This window comes from Thamnophis sirtalis, unplaced genomic scaffold (assembly GCF_051295495.1).
Source record: "Thamnophis sirtalis isolate CommonGarterSnake01/CBP01778 unplaced genomic scaffold, rThaSir2_p1.2 scaffold_5, whole genome shotgun sequence".
Taxonomy (NCBI): Eukaryota; Metazoa; Chordata; class Lepidosauria; order Squamata; family Natricidae; genus Thamnophis; species Thamnophis sirtalis.
The window spans coordinates 121,426,077-121,448,750 of NW_028261385.1; the positions used below are offsets into that span (position 1 = coordinate 121,426,077).

General features: G+C 39.9%; 1 protein-coding gene across 9 annotated transcripts in view; it reads right to left on the reverse strand.

Annotated features, from left to right (window-relative positions):
• WDPCP (WD repeat containing planar cell polarity effector) overlaps positions 1-22,674 on the reverse strand; it is a 151,258-nt gene that overhangs the window by 124,192 nt on the left and 4,392 nt on the right. For 8 of the 9 annotated variants that reach the window (XR_015696800.1, XR_015696799.1, XM_087716805.1 and 5 more), the window contains exon 2: positions 16,864-16,942. The gene's annotated coding sequence lies outside the window, so the exon portion shown is untranslated. Of the gene's footprint in view, positions 1-7,284; positions 7,429-16,863; positions 16,943-22,674 lie in introns of all 9 variants that reach the window. The other variant, XM_087716803.1, reaches the window with a different exon arrangement.

Genomic DNA, 22,674 nt, shown 5'->3' on the forward strand with positions numbered 1-22,674 from the left:
ACATTAGAAATGGTTTATTTAAAAATACATTTTATTTATTTAACTACTTTATTTAATGTATATACCCAGCTGCAGATATTCAAAAGATATTTAATACTATAACTACCCTACTGTAGTTTGATCTATAACAAACTCTTCAATTGTATCCAGTTGTATTTAAGTACAATGACAATGAAGATTATACTTAATAGTGTTTTACATTCATTAATTTTATCCACTGCTGTTTATGTTATTAACAAAAAATGTTAAATCTGCCTTTTCTTTTAGTGTTGTTTGAAAGTATGATTTGTCTGGATAGTAAGGGGAACAGAAAAGTTATACTGTAATCTAAGAAGCCAAACGAAGCCTCATTGCAGAAATACCCTCTAATGGCTGCAAAGCAGAGTACTTACTGAAGTAACTATCAAAGCTTTCGGATCATAAACAATGTGCAAAAGTTGATCAGCCAGAGTCACAAATGATGAGTTGTCAGTTTTATAAGTTCTTTAACTCAATTAAAACTAATAAATATGTATACACATACATATATCACACTGCTAGTGCACGCAATATAAATTAAATTAAATTAAAATAGTTGGTTAAATCATCAATCTTTTTAGCAGGAGAAAACAACAATACTGCAGATGACCCCATTTGTAAAATGGAAAAGAGTGTTAATTTCTGTTTTTATTGCAACCATTACAATAATATTAACTAACAAATGTTAGATAATTGAGAAAAATCTAGCCCAAATATTCAAGCAACTTTCATAATCAGGCAAAGGGCCATTGCTTGGTCAGAGAATCAGTGCTTTTGGTGTAAACAACCATGTTTAATCTCAAACGTCTGCAGGCAGGTGTGGAAAACATCATCTTATGAAATCTTGGAGAGCTAATGTCAGTGAGCATACACTCTACTGAGGTAGAAAGATAGATTTTAACATAAGATTGCTTCCTTCTGCTGCCACTCAATCCCATTCTCTTTCACATTTGAAACCTCATTGGCCAGAAATATTACAGGCACCTGGGAAATACTTTTACCATAGAAATAGTGAGAACAGCCTGGTCTATTTTTTATAATTTTTATAATATCAACAACTGAGGAAATTGGAGGTAATAGAAAAGAAAAAAAGATGCAAAATCAACCTTCCTTTCCAATGCAGGGAAAATACATTGTTTATTATTTTCTGCCAAGTGACCAAGCTAATTCCCCATATATATTGTTCTGAACTCTCAAACCATGGAACCCTTTCCCTCATGGGAGCTTGAGATGGAAACACAGGCAAATAAGTAACGTCGACTCTAGGAGAATCAAACTCTGTGCTTATAGTTTATGTTGAGAATAGATTTGGATTTCATACCACCAGCAAAGTACAGTACCTGTTTCTCTTTTTTTAGAAGAAATTGTGTCCAACGATCCACCGATACGTTTCACACAAATCTGCAATGTGATTTTAGGGCCTACTGCCAAAGATTGTCTTCGTGGTAAAAATAAATCTCTAAAACATAACTTATTTAAACTTTAAAACTGGCCTGAAGGCTGGCTCTTGCACAAAATGCATAAATTATCCAGTTTTAATGTATTATTTTAATGTATTGAGCTTCTGATTTAATTACTTACAAAAAACAAAATATCTTTTTGAACAATGAAATATGTTAAAAGATAAAAAAAATTAGAAGCTCAGAAATTTTAAATGGATTTATATCGTAGCTGATAGCCGAATCCAGTACTCTCTCCACAGTTGTTTTAAAATTGTACAAATGAATGTTGTGTTGTTTGCAGTTTTTATCTTTTACTTTAAAAAAATCAGAACTATATAAAATCATGAGTATTTTATATATAAACTAAATGTGTTAGAATAAAAGTAGGAGTTTTTAGAAGATTCACCCCACCCCACCCGGACTCTTTAAGTTTCTGCTATATATTTTACTGAAGACACTTAAAATTGCCCTCTACTTCATATTGGGATAATTACATGGAAGCAATTTTGCATGATAAACCTATTAGATTTATAGTTCTTGCCACTTTCAAGATGTCTTTTTTCCCCAGTGGAAGTTATTTCAATTAGTTACTATGCCATCCTGCCAACTTGTCAGCTCTAAAATTGGAAAACATTCTCCTAACATGTGTTTTCTGTTCACTGATGGCAATACAAATCATATTACTTAAATGTGTTTGTACAATTAGATGGGAGAGGTGCCCTCAACGTAATATTTATATACTTGCAATGTATATAATAAGCAGTCTAGTAGTGGAAATTAATACCTAGGTATAAAAGATTGATCTTTAAAGTGATACACTGATACAAGCGTCATTTAAAGTGAATGCAATTTCTGCTGGCACATTGCCTTAAGTAAAACAGCCAAAATGAGGCTTCTTAGAAACTAATGCCAACTCTCCAATAATTTGTAGGTCATCTAAATATTTGTTCACTTATGCTTGCAGTATAAGCCTTAGCTTTAAACTATATATCTATATAAATAACTTATTTGGAATGATGAAACATTTGTTCATAATTTATGCCAAGATTGGTTCCAAATGTTCCCCAGGAAAGTTGAAATAATTATTTAGATAAATTATACATAAACAGCAATTTATCGTGATATATTTTACTCAAAATAGCTCCTTAAAAATATTTTGAGATCTCTGAAGTACATTCAACACTTTGTTGGACCTAGCCTTCAACTCATAGCTACCTACCCTTCAACTCATTAGAAACTTTAGCTTTGCTATAGCAAGATAACCAATATGTACAAGAAAACTTGTGCATGCTCAGCAAGGTGCTTTCCTTCTTTTCATTTTAATTTTAATATCAAAGCGTTAAAACACCAATTAAGTTTCATTATTAAAACTAGGAATATACCGTTCAACTATTTTAATATCTTGAGATTACATAAAGAAAGCGTAATTTTGGTAGAAATGCAGGTGAAAACCACAGTCTATTCCAAACAAGGAAAAAGCTGTATTTCATGTTTTCACCCAATCAAGAGGCAGCATCAAATCTAGACAATATTGTATTACACATAATTGCTTTAATCCTAAGGCATTTTAAGACGTATTTGAAGTAATACAAGGGATGTCTGTTTTACTATTTTCACTATGAATCTGAAATTACCCACTCCCTGTCTTGTGAAGACTGTTATTTGAAAGATCCCTCACTGTAGGGTCTAGATTCTAGAAGGTAAATACTGTTGATACAAATATCCTGATATATTTAAATAACTTAAGTAATTACAGTATTATTCAAGATTGGCTTCACTGTTTAACACGGTTAAAAAAAATCTATGGACTCTTGCAAGGAAAAGACAATTTTAAAACTTCTCCAATATGGTACAAAAGAAAAGCTTTACAAGTAAGCTATAAACTATCTTTACATAATAGTGCCATCTGCTGGCAAAATTCTTATCTCGGAAGACATATAAATACATATATTGCTGTATGTTATTCACTTTTCAGGTTAACTGAAGTTATATGAAGTGCAGAAAATGTGTACCAATGAGTAAATTGTCAAAGAAATTAAGGTATGAGATAAGAAGAGGAAACATATCTAAAACTAGTTTATACCAACACTGTCCTCTGCATCTCATAATGCTTTTCTATTATTAAAGCCATACTTGTTTCCAACATGTTTGTACACTACGTCACACACAGTTTTTAATGGTGTAATCCTATTTATGTAGTCATGTAGTCAGGGTGTATCTTAGTTTACAATTTTTAATCAGAGATCATGAACAAAAAACTCTCTTCTTGCTTTACTATCTGTGCGTCTTAAGAAACACATTCTCACTGATCTGACTTCCTTTTATGTTTCCCATTACATACAACATTTCCATATTACCTAAGCAAAACAAAGAGGCTGTTGGACTCCCTGTTGTCTCTTGGGTGGGGAAATATTAGCCCTGAAACAGCAGATCCAGAGATGGGCATGCCCTGGGCTCATAGCTATTGCTAGTTAATCAGGCAAAAATGTGGGCCACCAGATTCTTTGTCCAGCTTCAGCTAGTGAACCACTTATAGCTCTATCACCTTGCAACAACAACTCGCATACACCTCAACCATTCATCTAAACCAGGGGTGTCAAACTCGCAGTCACATTGTCACATGGCATAGTGCAACTTTTCCTTTCCTAAACTGGGGATGGGCGTGGCCAGTATGTGATGCATCAGGTTGATACCTCTGATCTAAACATTTACAAAGTATTCTACATATGGATTCCATTGCAGGTGGTATAGAATGTAGCAGCCTGTGTATTAATTGGTACTTTGTACAGAGGATCACTACACTCTTGCTTCAGGCCTTGATCTGGGTCTCAGTAAATTTCTAGATGAAATTCAACGTGCTAGTTTTGACCTACAAATCCTGATATGGCCTAGCATATGGATATCTGTAGGCCAGCCTTCTATTACAGTCAAGTGAGGACAAGCTCTAGCTGTACCGTTTCTACAATTTATTTGTATTTGCTGCCTATTTTGCTGTGGGGCTATTCTAGGCAGCTTATAACAATAAAATGAAGAAATGAAAGAGTGTAAACAGAACAGAAGTAAAATAATAGAACAATAAAATAAACAAAAAGAACACAATGAGAATATATCAATATGCTATTCCTTCACATGGTGACATATGCGAGGATTGTACTTGCCAAACACTGGAAAGAGATGCCGACTGTTGAAAAATAGAAATTTGGAAATTGACTGAATTAGCAGAGATGGAGAAATTAACTGCTTTGATTAGAGATAATGGACTACACAGCTTTATACGAGACTGGAAACCATTTGTGGACTTTCTACATATGTATGTATGCAAAAGGGGAGGAGAATTTATTGCTTTTTTTTTTCTTTCAGCACCCAGCCAGGGTGGATCCTCCATGTTAAATTTAATTGACCACTTTTTCCTTCTTTTTTGTACACTATTTTTTTCTTTGTTAGGGTTAAAGGTTTATGTTTTGTTTCATTTTGTTTGTTGGTTGGTTTTACAATTTTGTACCTTGTTTTCTATGATAAAACAATAAATTTAAATTTAAATGTAATATATCAATATGATAACCAAATAGATGGACAAGTAGAGAGTGGAGAGTAAAAAGGAAAGAAGGGAGAGTGAAATATAGAGCCATGGGAGGGCAAAGGAATAGCATTTGGTAGCAACACTTACCAATAACTTCTTTGGTTGAGGCTGTTGCCCATACCTTGATTTCTTCCGGCAAGATACTAAAACCTGGGCTTTTTTTATAGATCGACTTGCACCATCCAAACTGAACATATGTATTGCCAATAAGCCCTTAATATGATTTTATTCTATTTAATTTTTATTCTACATGATTCAGAGGTATACAGGCTGAATAAATAAAAGTGAGCAACAGCATTCTCTTACACACAGCCATTTTCTTTTTTTAAAAAACTCTCCAACAGTGTATAAATGTATACTTGTTTCTGTATCCTATGTAAAGACTTGCCCTTCTTACTAAAATGACTTTCACTTTGCCTAAAGTACTTGTGGTTCATACTGGATGAGATATATGTGTGTGAAAAAGCCACTTTACTGGGTGGCTGGGTACTGGGTTTTTCTCACTCAAGTTCAGGAACCAGATTCATTCTAGCTTCATGCCAATTCAGATGTCTGAGTTTCAAAGGCAATACTGCCATGCAAATAATTAGCATTTTCATTTTCTGGTAATTGTGACTCAATTTAGTGCTTCAAAATTTTTGTATACTTTTTAATAAAATGATGCTGTATAAAATGCTGTTAAGATTCCACATATTTTCATTCATCCCCTAACTTGTTATATTCTCATATAACAAGTGTGGGGGGGTGTCCATATCCTATTAATTAGCTTGATATATTATTTCAATATTTATTTAGAGTTATAACAATAGATACTGTAAAACAGCAATATCCCGCTAAGGAATATATTTACTAAACGTAAATTTTCCAATGGTCTCCTATTGTATAAATATTTATTTCTTAATAAAATATTTGCTACAGAATTACAATAGAGCTTGTAATGCACAAAATGTACAATGTATTATCCAATATATATTTCTTTAATAGAATGACCAAAATGACAATAAAATGTATTTTACAGTGTTGTAGAAAAAAGTATACTGTTACTAACAAGATCAAACTGTCCCTTTGTCTCATAGTGAAATTGTCATTTTCCTTTTCCTGTAAGCAGTTGTACAACAGAGTACCAATCTAATTTGAAAAGAAATAAGTTCCTACCCAAACGTTGATGATTCTGAGTAAATAGTAAAGTTTTCAAATAGTACAATCCATTTCCAAGATTTTTTGTATGAACCTTGTTCTATTGGCATTCAGCTATTGTAACATTATTTGTAGAAGTATGGCAGAATAAAATATTTAGCTAAGTAGGTATTTATACAGTAGTTAAGTTTTTTTTCTTGTTTGGGGCTGCTAATATCTGGATTTCTCAAAACTGTGGAAATCAGGCTTTTATTAGAATCTAGATTCTTTGTGGATATTACCAGTGGATATTATCTGCAGCTTTGAAGTTTCCTCTAAGTCTGTCATTTGGTTAGGCTGCTGATGGGTACCTGGGGTGCTTTGTCCTCTGGGATGCTATTTGGCTTTAATTCATCTCTGATTATAAGCAATTTATGCATTTTATCTGTTTTATATAAACATCAAAGGAAGTAGAGATGCCTACTATGCAAGCCCTATTACTGATAAAAAGATGGCAGTGTGATCTTATTTAGTTTTAGTGTGATTCTCTTAAGCTCTCTTTTACAGTTTTAATATACAGTGGTAAGTAATATGTGTTACTATGATAGGGATATTCTATTACACGGTTAGTAATAGTTCAGATTTTGCAGATAATTAGGAAAAAAATACACACATTGCCAAAGAGAAGAAAAATACACATTACTGCTTTTCTTAAAAGTAAAAGGATACAATTGCTTTAAAAGAAAAATATTGCCAATACTTGGCATCAACTAGTAATGGATTTATATATCCAGTAGTATCTATTGAGGTAAATATTTCTTCTACAAACTTGATTCTGGGGAACTGAGACCTGAAAATATTTATTATCCATTAATTAGCAACCATTTTCATGATCTACATTGCATTCAGAAAGTATTCAGACCCCCTTCACTTTTGTCAATTTTGTTATGCTGCAGCCTGATTCTACGGTTATTGAAATTCATTTTTTTTTCTCATTAATCTACTCACTACCCCATGACAAAATAAAAACATAATTTTGGAAATGTCTGTACATTTATTAAAAAGAAAAAAAATGAAATATCACATTGGCATATGTATTCAGACTCTGCAACAACACGTGAAATTTACCTCAGGTGCCTCCCCTTTCTCTTGATCGTTGCTGACATGTTTCTACACCTTGATTGGAGTTGATCTATGGTAAATTAAATTGATGGATGTGATTTGGAAAGGCACACTCATCTCTATAGAAGGCCTCACAGCTGACAATGCATACTGTAACAGAGCAAAAGTCATGAAGTCAAGGAACTGCCTGCAGCAGAGACAGGATTATTGCAAGACATAGATCTGGGGAAAGCTACAATAAAATTTCTGCTGCATTGAAGATTCCTCATACACAGCAGCTTCCATAATTCTCAAATGGAAGAATCCATTTCCATTTTAGCACAATCAGGACTCTTCCAAGAGCTGATTGTCCATCAAACTGAGCAATTGGAGGAGAAGGGCCTTTGTAAGAAAGATGACCTGTAGCCCTCAATCGATCTGGTCTTTATGGCAGAGTGGCTTAGATGGACATCTCTCCTCAGTTCAAAACACATGAAAGCCCCGAAGTACTCTCAGATTGTGAGGAACAAAATTATCTGGTCTGGTGAAACTAAGATTGAGCTATCTGACTTCAAATCTAAGTGTTATGTCTGTAGGAAACCAGTCACTTTCACCTGCCCAATACCATCCCAAGAATGAAGAATGGTGGTGGCAGCATCATGCTGAGGGGTGCTTTTCAGCATCAGGGATTGGGAGACTGGTCAGGGTTGAGGGAAAGCTGAATGGAGCAAAGTATTGAGGGGATACCCTCAATAAAAACCTGTTCCATGGCACTCAGGACCTCAGAGTAGGCCAAAGGTTCACTTTCCAACATGACAACGATCCTAAGCACACAGCCAAGACAACACAGGAGTGACTTAGGGACAATTCAGTGAATGTCCTAGAGTGGCCCAGTTAGAACCTTGACTTGAATCTATTGAACATCTCTGGAGGGAACAAAAAATGGCTATCCACCAATGGCCGCCATCCAATCTGATTAAGCTTGATTTGCAAGGAAGAATGGCAGAACATTCCCCAATCCAAGTGTGCAAAGCTTGTTGCATCATACCCAAAAAGACTCGAGGTTGTAATGCTACCAAAGGTGCTTCAACGAAGTACTGAGTGAAGGGTCTGAATACTTAGGCCAATGTGATATTTCAGTTTTTTCTTTTTAATAAATGTACAGATATTTCTAAAATTCTGTTTTCACTTTGTCATTATAGGGCACTGAGTATAGATTAATGAGGAAAAAATTAATTTCAACAACTATAATTAATTTCAAGCCCTATGAAGCGGTATATAAGTCTAACTGCTATTGCTATTGCTAAAACAGACAGCAACTATAAAATATATATTTTAAATAATAATATTTAAAAGGTCCTGGAAGCTGACCCTCAAGTAAAATTATGGCTTGGGAAAATGTAATTTCTCCACAGTCTGGACAACATACTGTCATACTTTAAATAATACTATGGGCTAAAATTTAATTTTAGCTATACTTTGATTTGGGAAACTGGATAATAGTGTAATTGTAGGAGAAGTAGTAGTCGAACCTGGGGTAGAGTTAAAAGAGGGATCAGCCTACAATGGATGTCGGCAACCCGCGACTCCAGAGCCACATGCAGCTCTTTCGTCCCTCTGCTCCAGCTCCCTGTCAGGTGATCCTACCACTGGCTGGCCCCACCCCTCACCCTCCCCTCCCAGTCACTGCTCGCCTGGCCTGAGAAGTTAAGGGTGACGGCAGGGGATGGAGACTCGCTCCATATTCCAGAGCGGAAGCGAAGCATCCCTGTACTTGCGGGGTCTCACAGGCGCTTCTTCTGGTAGCTCGCTCTCGCCTCCCAGTTGATCATTGGTGTGCTGCTAGTCTGCCATCCTTGGTGGGCAGAGCAGCATCAGCACCAGAGTGACTAGCGTGTACATATTCAAGATCTGTGCATTTCTCCCAGCCTCCTCCTGTGGCAGGGGAGACAACAGGCCTGTGACTGCCAAGCGCGGGGTCACACCTTGGATGAAACGGGGAGAGAGTTTCCAGCGTGCTCCTTGGTTGCCCTCCACCTGATCTGCTTCAGTGATGCTGCAGCTCCTGTCACTCCATTCACACATTGGCTCATTCTGGAGACTGAGTACTGGATGAGTGTAATGATCTGTCTCTATGTATGCCTGGCCCGCCAGACCTTGCCAGGCACACCAGAATTGTAATGTGCCTGATTTGTCCCAGATAAGTGGCTTTGCACCTGCATGGGCAAGTTACACTATTCTGTCTGCTCTTGTGCAAACACACACAAACACACAAACGCATGCACGCACACGCACAAACACACGCACGTGTGTACGCGCGCACACACACACACACACACACACACACACGGGGAAAGAGAGATTCAATGGGGAAGAGCTGTCTTTTATACCCAAACACATATTCTTGCAGCAACCTGCTCTTGCACATGGATGCAGAATGGCTGGGAAGGAGGCTGTTTACAAACATGCACTCACTTGTTGCATTTTTGTATTTAGAATGATATAACAAGAACTTGGAGAGTAAAATCATTGTCGTCGTCCCCGCCATCCACTGAATATGTTATATAACCAACACTTTTAAAATGTCAATAATTTCAAACAACACTTGGGAAGAAATATGCTAAAACGGAGGAAAAAAATTCTGAATTTGGAAAAGTTTCCTCACATTAGGAAAACAATGTAGAAATATTCATCTTTTTAACTCCTGCTACTAAAGGCATAAGAAAACTACTAATATTTTAAGTTATAATTACTTAAGTAACAATTACAAATATGAAATGTTTCCACATAAGCAATCATATATCTCACTTTCTATTCAACTGCCTATCTAAAAGATTTATGTGAGATAACATCTTATTCCTAGGAAGAATAGGATAAAAAGTTAAAGATAGTGTTTTCCTACACACTGGAACTTTATCCTAAATTGATTTAACAATAGAAAGAACATTGGTCCTTACCTGAAAGTTTCTTTTTTGTAGTAGAGGCGGGAGGGGCTATAACAGGGTTTAGTCACAGCCTGATTGGCCCAGAGACTGAGGGATTTTTCTTAAGTATCCTCCTTTCCCTCTCGGCTCCGTTTCACAAGGTCGAATGGAAAAGCTGACAGCATTATGTAAGGAAAATAACACCACATATACAGAGAAATACACTGACCATCCCGACCCCATCTGATCAAACCAAGGGCGGGAAGTAGCCCCTCCCGCCTCTACTACAGAAAAGAAATGTTCAGGTAAGGACCAACGTTCTTTTTCCTGTAGTTTTGGCGGGAGGGGTTACAACAGGGACATACCCAAGCTAAGTCCCAGGGCGGGCCATTGACTCTGGGGGAGGGAGGGTCGCCACCTGCTAGAGTACCCAACGGCAAAAGGCCATGTCCACCGAGGTGAAACGATCAAGGCGATAGTGTTGAATAAAGGGGGAAGGAGAGGCCTACAAATATCCTCCAGTGGGAGCCCTGGGAGCCCAGGCAGCCGTGGTAGCCGCGCTCCTAGTGGAGTGGGTGGTAATGCCCCATGGTGGAACCTGGTGTACTGCCTGATAGGACTTCATGATGGCCTGCTGCAACCATCTGCCTATGGTGGCGGAAGATACCCTAGCACCTAGCGTACTAGGTTGGAAGGACAGGAACAGGGTCTCTGATCGCCTGATAGGAGATGTACGCCTAAGATAAATGCGTAGAGCACGGCGGACATCCAGGCGGTGTCAAGAGACTTCCCTCTCATGGGAAGGAGAAGCGCAGAAGGTGGGAAGAATGACCTCCTGCACCTATGGAATAGGGGGTTGACCTTTGGAAGGAAGATCTAGCCTCAGGACAACCCTGTCTTGGTGGAATTGGCACAAATCCTCCTTGGATGACAAGGCACCCAATTCGGAAATCCGTCTAGCTGAAGTGACAGCGACAAGAAAAATCACCTTCAGGGTCAGGAACCTAAGGTGTACGGTCTTCAACAGCTCAAAGGGGGCACCGATAAGGGCTCTAAGAAGAGAGAGAGATCCTACGTGGGGAACCTATATACCAGGGGAGGACACAGGTTTGCCGCACCCTTGAGAAAATGTTTCACCAACTGTGACTGAGATAGTGACCAATAAACCTCCCCTGCTAAGACCAAAGATAGGGCCACCTTCTGCCTCCGTAAGGTGTTATGAGAGAGGCCATGGTCTAGACCGTGTTGTAGGAATTTGAGGACCTGGGCGACCAAGGCAGAAGCAAGGGATATTTAGAACCTCCCACACCAGGACACAAACGTCGACCACATCAAATTATAAATTCGAGTGGTAGAAGGGCGCCTGGCAGCCCCGATGGTGGAGATAACCTTGGCAGATAAGCTAGCATCCCTCAGAAAGTGCCGCTCAAGTGCCAGGCAGTCAGCTGGAGCCACTGGGGCTCTGGGTAAACCAGGACCCCCTGGCACAGGGCGACTTCCTCCCAGGGAATCCTCCAGGGTGGAGAGATGGACAAGATCCACGAACCAAAGTTAGCCTCGGCCAAAACGGGGCCACCAGGATGATATGGGCCCCTACCAACACTATTTTCCTCAGGGTTCCTTGGATGAGAGGACGGGGAAGAAAGGCATAAAGAAGGCCGGGGGGCCACGGGCTCCTGAGAGCATCCGTGTCCTCCGCATTGCGTGCAAGAAAGCGCGAAAAGAACCGGTGAAGTTGAGCGTTGGTCAGGCTGGCGAACAAGTCCATCAGTGGATCGCCGAAACAGAGGCAGATCTTGTGAAATATCTCTGGAACCAGCTGCCACTCGCTGTGATCCACTGTCATCCAGCTCAACCAGTGGGCTTGGTGATTGGCAATGCCCGAGATGTGCTCCAATATGATGGATGCCAAGTTCTTTTCCACCCATAGACCGAGCTTCCGAGCTTCTTGCCACAGGCTTTTGGAATGAGTCCCCACTTGATGATTTATGTGAGCTTTTGCGGCAACATTTTCCTCCAAGAGGAGGACATGTCGATTAGCTATCGAGTCTCGAAAGTGAAGAACGCCAGACGGGCCGCCTTCAGCTCCAGCCAATTGATGTTGTGGCTTAGGTCGGACTTCGACCATTGTCCCTGCGCCAGGCTGGCCTCCATCACTGCTCCCAAGCCGAAGAGGCTGGCGTCCATCGTGATGGAGATGCAGTCCGATTCCCAGAATTCGGCCTCACGGTTCAAGGACGGAGACAGCCACCACCTCAGGGACCAGCGGAGACCCGGTAGTAGATGAATGGAGCATGGGGAGTTGCTCATCCGCTGTCGTTGGAATGGAATGAGCATCCACTGAAGTTTTCTGGAGTGTAGGCGGGCCCACAGGACGATCCCTATGCCCGACACCATCTTGTCCAGTAATCGTGCCAAGGTCAGGATGGAGGCTGGCTGACTGACTTGCGCGGACGTGCCGTACCAAGGTTTTCAGACTTGTTATGCGTTCTGGTGAAAGACAAACTAGCACTGATCTCGAGTCTATCACTGTGCCTAAGTGTAGGATTTTTGTCGAAGGAGAGAGATGGCTTCTAGGGAAGTTGATGGAAAACCCCAGGGACTGTAGAGTCCGGATGGTGATCTGCAGATCCAGATTCACTTGTTTCAGGGAGTGGGCTAGGACGAGCACATGATTGAGGTAACAATGGAGTCTCACCAGCAGGGAACGCAGGTGAGCCGCCATCACCGCCAGGACTTTCGTGAATGTGCGGGGGGCAGCAGCCAGGCCAAATGGGAGTGCCCTGTACTGAAAATGATGACCCCCGTGGGAAAAACAGAGGAATTTGCGGTGGGCTGGCCAAATCAGAATGTGTAAGTATGCCTCTGTTAAGTATATTGACGCCATGAAGTCTCCCCATCTGATCCCCAGTAATATGGATTTGAGAGAGGACATCTTGAAGCGCTAGTAGACCAGGAACGAATTCAGATGCATCAAGTCTAGGATCGCTCTCCATCCCCCGGAGCTCTTCGGGATGACAAAGAGCTTTAAGTACATGCCTTGCCCATACTCCTCTGGAGGAATTGGTTCAACCGCCTGAATGTCTAGCAGATGCTGGATTGCCAGAAGCATTAGGCGGCGCCTTTCTGGATCCCTGGAGGGAGGGGAAGTCCTGAAGAGCGTCAGGGGACGGGAGAGGAACTCCAGACAGAGACCCTCCCTGACCGTCGACCTGACCCAGGCTTCTGATGTTATCTGATCCCACTGGTCCGCAAAGGATGCTAGGCGGCCGCCGATAGGTTGACTTGGGTTGGAGTCATTTCCCCCCGCAGAAGGAACGGCCGCCCCCTCCGCGAAAGGGCTGTTTGGATTGACCTTGAAACCTATTCCTATCTTGGTAAAACAGCCGCTGACTCTGCCTATCATACCTGTAGGAGGCATACTGCTGTTGGCGGTAGTCCTGATCAGGGGGCCTGAAGGACAAAGGCCTACGGTAGGAAGACAGACGATTGTCCGGCTTCTTAGAATTTGAAGGTAGGACCTTCTTTTTATCCTTGTTCTCCACAAGGATGGGATCAAGGGAAGCTTCAAAAAGAGCCGGTGAAGGGGGCCGCCGCCAGGTTCCATTTGCACTTGTTGTCCATTTGCCAAATTACGAAGCCACAGAGTCTCCTTGCAGTCAAAGAGATAGATAGAGCTCTGGATGCAAATTTAATGGAATCCAGAGTGGCGTCCGCCGAAAACTGGCTAGCTGAAATGATCTTAGTGAGGTTTGGTGGATCGGGATGCGGTCCTGTAGTTGTCATAGCCACATGACCGTTGTGCGGTTGAAATAGGACACTGCCACTGCCAAATAGGACCGTTGTGCGGTTGAAATAGGACACTCCTTAATGGCCCAGGCAGAAACGTTGAAGTTCTTACGAAGAGTAAGCTCCGCACGCTTGTCATCTGGCTTCAGCTTGTCGGCCACATCACCCGAGACTACTGTGGATGCGTTAGCCAAAAGGGCGACCAGGGCATCTACCGTGGGAAGTTGCAGAGCCTGGGAAAAAGCCTGCTCCATATTGTAATAATGCTTATCATTGCTTCCCGGATTGGGCAAGGAGGAAGGCCTCATCCACTGATTTTGGATCACTTCCAGGAAAAGGGGAGGGGCTGGGACCTCCTCTTTATCCCTGTTGGGATTTATAAACATGGCGAAGTTGGGATTCTTGTGCTGGGAGACTGGCGGAACCTCCCCGTGCCAATCTGAGTAGTCTTTTTGGCCTTGTGTAACATAGGCTTGAAAGCAGGGGGGGAAAAAGACCTGGAAATGCTGGGTCCTCTGGGGGAACGGAATCCTCATCCTCTGAAAACCCCAAGTCTGGGTGTGTGACCTCCCTCAAGATGGAACCCTCACTGACCACTGAAGGGGAAGGAGACCTAGGATTATCGTGTCCTCTGGAAGCAGAGGGGGACCTCCACCTGGAAACCACTGGTGGTCTGGGCACCCTTTGGGAAGAACTGTCCCTCTGGGCTAGGCCCGAGGAAATACCCCGAGATATAGCTGCAGAGATGAGTCTCCTGATGCTATCAGGCAACTGGTCTAAATCATCTAAATCCTCTTTGGAAGGGCCCCATGATGGAGGCCCTCAGGGGGCAAGTTGGGCTGCCAGGAGGTAGTCCCGAGATCCCCCTTCTCCCGGGTTCTCCACCCTTACCCTATAGGCTCTAGGTGAGATGGGGGCAGAAGGAGAGGCCACCCTCCTGCAGGGCCTTGCAGGGGATAGAGGGAGAGGAAGGACTGAAGCCCCTAGGGGGCGAATCAGAGGTTTGAGAAAGTGGCCCAATCGGAGATCTAGATCTGCTGGGGGATTCAGGCCTAGCTGCCTGAGCCAGCCTTTCTGTCCTAGTCACCTGTTTTTCCAGGGCTTTTTGTCTTCTGGATTAATCTCTAGCGGCTGCTCTGGAAGGGCGCTGATCGGTGTAGGCCTGGAGGCCGCTGCCCTGGGCCTAAATCTGCCCTGGCCCTCCTCCGCTAGATCTCCTTGGTCCTGTGGCTCTGGAATTGTGGAGGCCATGCCTCACTCACGTGCCTGTTGGATGGACTGCGGTTGTCTGCTGGCCTCGATCCCTGGCCATGCTGCAGGCACTGATCAAATCCTGTCGTGCCTGGTCATCTGTGGGCCGCGATCCACAGCCCCGAAGCAGGCCGCTACTGGTATTGCGGCAAGAGGCCGCTGCCCACAAGGTCACATCAAAAATGGCCACCGCGCCTCTTGGGTGAAGAAAACAGGTGATCACAGCATTCTAAATTAGCTCTGAGGGATTAGCCTCGCAACGAGCTGAATCCTTGAGACTCCTGTGCCCAAACTCGCAGTCCTCCTTTGTCTCCAAGGGCTTTGCCGCATTGAATTCAAACAGGCGCGCCCTCCGGCAATGAATCAAACTGCAGCAGCACTTTGAAGCTGCAGTGAAGCTCCGGCAGCGTCGCTGAAGCAAATCAGCCAAGCAGGAAATTTTTGTTCGATAGAGGCTGCACTTGAACCTCAGCGACTGTAATCAGAGAAACTGCCAGCGCTGTGCTTGAAAGGAGCAGGCAGCTCTCTGACTGGCTACAGAGTAGGAGGCAAAGCCCTTTTTCCCGTGAGACTGGAACAGTCTCTTCTGGCCACAGTCTGTTTTAATTAAATTTAGGATATCCAATTAATCGAATTAATACACAAGTTGACTTGTACCTCACTGGAGCCACAGCTAGTACTTGGACCAAAGACTGAAGGAAACTGGGAGCCGAGAGGGAAAGGAGGATACTTAAGAAAAATTCCTCAGTCTCTGGACCAATCAGGCTGTGACTAAACCTTGTTGTAGCCCTCCCGCCTCTACTACAGAACAAATTTTTAGATGATACAAAACTAGCCCCATTCTTTTTAGGGAATTGCTTTAAGGCAATTAAAAGTCTTCCACAGATTAAAGAAGCATTTTAGTCAACATAAAAATCAATTAAAAAAAAAATCAAACATATAGATGTGATAAAATGATACAATTCTCATTATTAATCATTTAAATTGTCAAAACCTTTGCAAATCTATAATTAAAAGTAAGCTTGAAATTAACATAAATTACTTTTGCGTAGTAATACACCAAACTGTGTTATCGGTATTATGAAAATTCAGATAAAAAAGTATTAAACATTCATTTTAGACAGAATTCAATATTATATCTACAATTCTTTGACAGCATAAAAATCAATTGGTATAGAAAAATTTCATTGTGACTCCATTCTGAATTTTAAAATAGAATTCAGTTAATTTCAGTGTAAAAATTAGGCTCATTTATAATAATTTTATTGAAAAATAACATTCAGTAATATTTTTCACTCAACTAAGAATACTATATACATTATACCAGCTTAGGGTTTTTTTGATTGAGCTTCAAAATTAGCAATAATTCTAATAAAAACACAAACACACAAATATAAACAATTCCTCCGCAAATGCAAACATATTATACAGAATTTAGGGCAATAATCAGAGATTTAAGTCTTTGTTTTAGATTTCCTAAATATGAAAACTCAATTTGGATTTTTCTGTTTGAAAATAAGAAAATATCTCCAATCTTACCCTATAAAAACCTAATTATTGTTTTAAATTAAAAATAGTATTAACACTGATTCAAGATCATAGTATTTTGAAACATTAAAATTATATTCTTATATTTACTTACCTGTGATTCAGCTAACTAAATTCAGTGATATTTTTTCTGGATAAAGAAATGGAAGACTACAACAGAAATTCTGGATGTTCTGTACCAAAATATAAGGAATAAATAGAATCAGGAATTGCAATACTTGCCTGCATTCTTAAAATGGGGGGGGGGATTTTATAGTTGAATCAACCCCACTTCACACATGTCATCTCATCCATTTGAGACTTCGGTCAGTAAAAAGAAAAATTAACAGAATAACAAGAGTTGGAAGGTACCTTGGAGATCTTCCTAGTCCAACCCTATGCTAAGGCAGGAAACCATATATCAATGGTCCTCAATCCCTGATCCATGGACCACAGGATGCAAGCAGCATGCAAAATCATGCCTCTCCAGTCCATGGAAAAACCTTTCTGCATGGAACCAGTCCCTGGTGCCCAAAGGTTGGGGGCCGCTTCTCTATATCAATTCAGACAGATGTCTAAAATGTCTAAAGGGAGCCAAGGTGGCGCAGTGGGGGAGCCAAGGTGGCGCAGTGGTTAAATGCAGCACTGCAGGCTACTGCTAGATCAGCAGGTCAGCGGTTCAAATCTCACCGGCTCAGGGTTGACTCAGCCTTCCATCCTTCCGAGGTGGGTAAAATGAGGACCCAGATTGTTGGGGGCAATATGCTGACTCTCTGTAAACCGCTTAGAGAGGCCTGAAAGGCCTATGAAGCGGTATATAAGTCTACTGCTATTGCTATTGCTATTGCTATAAAATCTCTCCTCCAATATCTTCTCAAAAACCTCCAGTATTGGAACACCAACATTTTCTGGAGGCATGTCATTCCAATGATTAGTTTTTCTGTCAGGAAATTTCTCCTTTTTGGATTTTTGGATTAATCTTTCTGTTATAAACTTTGCAGTAACTCAATTCGAAAATGGTGATGCAATTGATGATAAATATTTTTATTTGATAAAAAATGATGAACATGTTAGTATGGTATATGTTTTACAAAGCATTTAACAATTATTGTAGTGGTTTGCCATTTCTTATATGTTAATTATTGTTATATACATTTGTTATATATATGTCGTGTATAACAGAGTAAGATTTTTAGCTTTCTTGCTTGAAAAGAAGTTATAATCTAAGCAACTCTTAAGAAGCATAAAAAAGTGTATGTAAATAAGAAAGTGCAGTGAAATACCACTCCATCATATATCCAAAGTGTTTCATTTATCACCTTGCCATTTTATATGGAAACAATTCTCTAATTGCGTATTTCGTGCCTTTGGTAGTTTATCTCTACACCTTCCAATTTCTTCTATGTCTTGAATTTTCCAGGAGAGCTAATTTCAATACAATTAACTATTACAATACCATCACTTGACTGAAATATGAGTTACATTGGCAACTAAATGTAGAGAGTTGGTAATGTGGTCAGAGTAAAATTTAAATCTCTGCATTTATCTAGAAACATTTCTTTTTCCTTATGGTTGGCTTCTTATGACTATTGTTAGAGCGTCTATCTAGTTTATTGTGTTCTACACTGACGAAAAATGAATGAGCAAACTGCCCTAATGTTAGCTTATAATTGAAACCCACCTTTTTTATACCCAATATTGAAATACCCAAAGCCTCATTCACATTTACAAAGAAAGATTTGTTTTTTAAAAACTCTTACATGAAGATATCATATACCGTATTTTTCGGAGTATAAGACGCACCTTTTTTCCTCAAAAAAGAGGCTGAAAATCTGGGTGCGTCTTATACATTGAATACAGCATTTTTTGCCTCCTGAAGCCCCACCCCTTCACAAAAATGGCCGTGCCTAGCCTTATGGAGGCTTTCAGAGAGCTCCTGGGAGCTGGGGAGGGTAGAAATGAGCAAAAAATGGGCCGTTTCCCCCCACAGCCCCCAGCAGAACTCTATAAGCCTCCATAAGGTTATGCATGCAATTTTTTTTGACAAAATGGGCCCGTTTTCCCCCCAAAATGGCATTTTTTGTTCATTTTTGTCCCCCCAACCCTGCAAGAGCACTCTGCAAGCCCCAACTAGGCTATTCATGCCTTTTTAAAAAAGGGGGGGGCTATTTTCACAAAAAACGGGCTGTTTTGGGGGTTTGCAGAGTGCAAAAACTCCCCCTCCCTTTGGAAAGCTCTTTAGTTAAAGTGATTGATGAGAATTAGATTGATCAAGTGCTATGCCAGCAGAAACAAAGTCTTAGATGCTGCAGATTATCAGTGATTTCTTTGTCCAGCACATGGATAAATACACCTGGAAACATCTACTTACCTACCTGCACACTCTCTCTCCTTACCTACCTACTGTATTTTTTCCCTCTCCCCCTCTACCAACCTACTGTCTCTCTTCCTACCTATCTACTGTATTTCTCTCTCTCCCTCTCCCTACCTATCTACTGTATTTCTCTATCTCTTTCTATTTCTCTCTCTATCCCTCTACCTACTTACCTACATCCTCTCTCTCTCTCCTTACCTACCTACCTGTATTTCTCTATTCCTCTCTCTTTATTTCTCTCTCTTTCCCTCTATCCCTTTATCTACCTACCTAACTACTCACTCTCTCTCTCTCCCTACCTACCTACCGTATTTCTCTCTCTTTCTTTCCCTCTCTATCCCTCTATCTACCTACCTACTTTTTTAAAAATTTGCCTCTTCAAAACCTTGGTGCGTCTTATACTCAGGTGTATCTTATACTCCGAAAAATAGGGTAACTTTGCTCCTATTTTGGATAAGCCAAAATTACAATTTCAGTATATATTTTCCTTACCAAGATATTTTTCAAAATAAAAATGGTCCAAATCTCTGCAAGATTTGTATTTACATATGAAATGTTACAACTGGACGGATAGCACCTACAACATCCTTTAACACAAATGTCACTTAAGACTGTTGAATACCAGCCTAATCTATACTACCACCACTTTTCTTTAGCGAAATAAATTGATATCAGGATCTTAAATACTGTAGCTACTAATTAATATGTCCAAGTATATTACAATGTCAGATAATTAACATATACACATGGATTAAAGTGCATCTTTAATCCTCAAAATGCCTCATTTATTAAATGATATATTGAGAGTCCAGTTCATGAAAGAATAAATGTATTCTGAGACAGTAGCTTTTATTCTGGAAAGAAACAAATTGCAAGTGCTAGCTGATTCTTTAGAGAAAATATAATAAAACAAATTCATATCCTAAGGCATTTTACACACCTAAATGCTACTCAGTCTTAATCACTGTCAGTTGGAAAATGTAATTCAGCATAAATTACTTCTGACTAACCCTTTTAATCCTTCCTTTTACTGATGATGCAGTCACTCTTTGTGCTGTCAGCTATGTCTCTCTCTCTAACTGAACTTTTTGAAAGAAACTCTCTAAACTTGTTCCAAGGTTGCTTGTTCCCCTGTAAAAAATACACTCCTTAGATCACGTTTCTTAAAGACTACTGTAGGTTCAGGTAACATAACTAAAAACAAAACAGGTAATAAACTATCAAGAAAAATGCTACTGTTTTGAGAAATTTGGTTTCAGGGACCATGATCTGGATTATGGAAGGACAGTGAAAAGTAGAGAGAGATCATAAACTTTTAGAGGCCATTTTTAAAAGGCTTCTAGGAATCATAAACTTGCAGAAATAATAACTGCAAAGTACTTATAGGTCAGAGATCAATTTGCAATGTTGGCCTTTGGGGAAAAAAAAGAGGACGGGAACTGAGACAGAATATCAACATCACCTGGACATCTTGGGATTGAGAGATATAATTGGGTATTGAACCAATAACTGTAGCAAATGAAGCAAACGTAGCAAATGACTGGTGAGTACACCAGTCTTACCGTTCTAGAAAAAGAGAGGAATTGAGATCACCCACAAGTACTGAAGACAGTTGCTCCTCATGAGGAGACCATAAGATAGTGTTCTCCAGTGGGAAACAAAGAAATAGCCATCTTGCAGAATCCAATCTGGGTTTTGTCTTTTGAGCTTTTGGAATTGTGCTGAACCCAGCCTCAGAGAATTTCTCTCTCACCACATTTTCTCACCAGAATATGACAGACTAAAACCTTGGTCCCAGTGAACGACCCAGAATGGATCCTGCAACATTATCCTGGCACACGTATATTTGCCTTCATAATATCCATCTTGTTCAAACAATGGTCAACACCTTTTTAAGGACACTGAGTTACATACTTCCTTTTCTAGTCATTTTCAGAAATTACTTGTTAATTGCCTTTTAGCTATTAGGAACATTTGGCTCAACAAATTCTAAGTACATTAAATGAGTTTCCTTCAATATTTAACAAAAGAAAATTTAAATACAATTTCAAAAACTTAAAAAAAATTGAATAGACAGCAAAAGAGTGATTACAACTTTTGGGAAAGTTACAAATGAACTAAGGGCCCAGATGATTTGAAATACAAATTTGAAATTAATTATAAGAATCCTGAAAATGCTTTTTGGGGAATTCTCTTTTAAAAAATGATAGTATGAAACCGTGAAGTCTACAGGGAACCAAAAGGAACTAATGATTACAATTGAAGGACAATATTTAAAATTGTTCATATTTCTTGTGATGAAGGGGATAATCATTTCTTTATATATTTGTTTACTATATCTTTATTTTTCTTTTCTAGTTTGTATTAGTAATAGCTTTTATCTTTGTGATCGTATTTTTAATAAATTACTATTAAAAATAAATATAAAAAGATATATAATTCATTATCATTCAAGTATTGATGATACTGAACACTGAACTGGCACTCACTCACTCACCTAGCAATTTCATGTAGAGCCTAAATGGAAGAAAAAAGAGTGTTGAACTTTGTGGAAACCCACAAAGGAGGGACTTCCTCCCATCAATATCAACTACCTACAAAGGAAGAGAGAAGATGTTGTTTACTAGGAGACATAACATCTGTCCCTCCAGACTGTAAGGAGACTTTCTTAGCTGTTAATTAGTAAGAATTTGGCAGAAGGGCTAATTTGTTTCTGGGGTTGTTCCTAGAGGGTGAGCCCGGAGGATTAATAATTTTCATTAAATCTTCTGCAATTTCAACAACAATTAATCTGATAACATCAGGAGATGGACTTTATAGTTTTATAGATTTACAACTTTTGTTTCTAGTTTCAGACTTCTCAGATCTTGTATTTTGATCCTATTAACCTCTGTAGAAATTTTTAAATTGAAATTTACAGCTATACTTTTACTATTAGTGGAAATTTTATTCCATTGGTATTGCTTCCCAATTTTTTTTTTGCTTGTCTAATTATAAGGTGACCAGATTTTAACATTGGTAAAGAGGGACACCATTGACTGGGGGGGGGGGTGTTTCTTGATTAATTTTTTTTAAAAAAATGGGACTTTTTAGTTAATGCTACCTTCAATCCTCATGAAGGCATAATCCAATTGAATTGATTAAGAATAAGATGTTCTGATAGAATAAATGGTCTATGGTTTATTTTTATTATTTATTCGATTTTTATCCCACCTGTCTTATTTTTACAAATAACTGAAAGGCGGAAAACATACCTAATCTTCCTTTTAATATTTTTCACATAACAACAATCCTGTGAGGTGGGTTGGGCTGAGAGAGAACAACTGGCCCAAAAGCAGGACTCGAACTCATCTTCCCTTGGTGTGTAGGCCAGCCCTTTCACCACTACACCAAAGGGCTCTCATTTAGTAGGAAGACACGGAAGAGGTTTTTTTTTAGTGTAATGAGGGAAATGGGGGGAAATTCGGCTTGAAGCAAGATTTCTGGGATAGGGTCTTTCTTTTTTGGGTTGGCTTTAATGCCCATCTACCGGCATTCTGGGAGTTCTCTCCT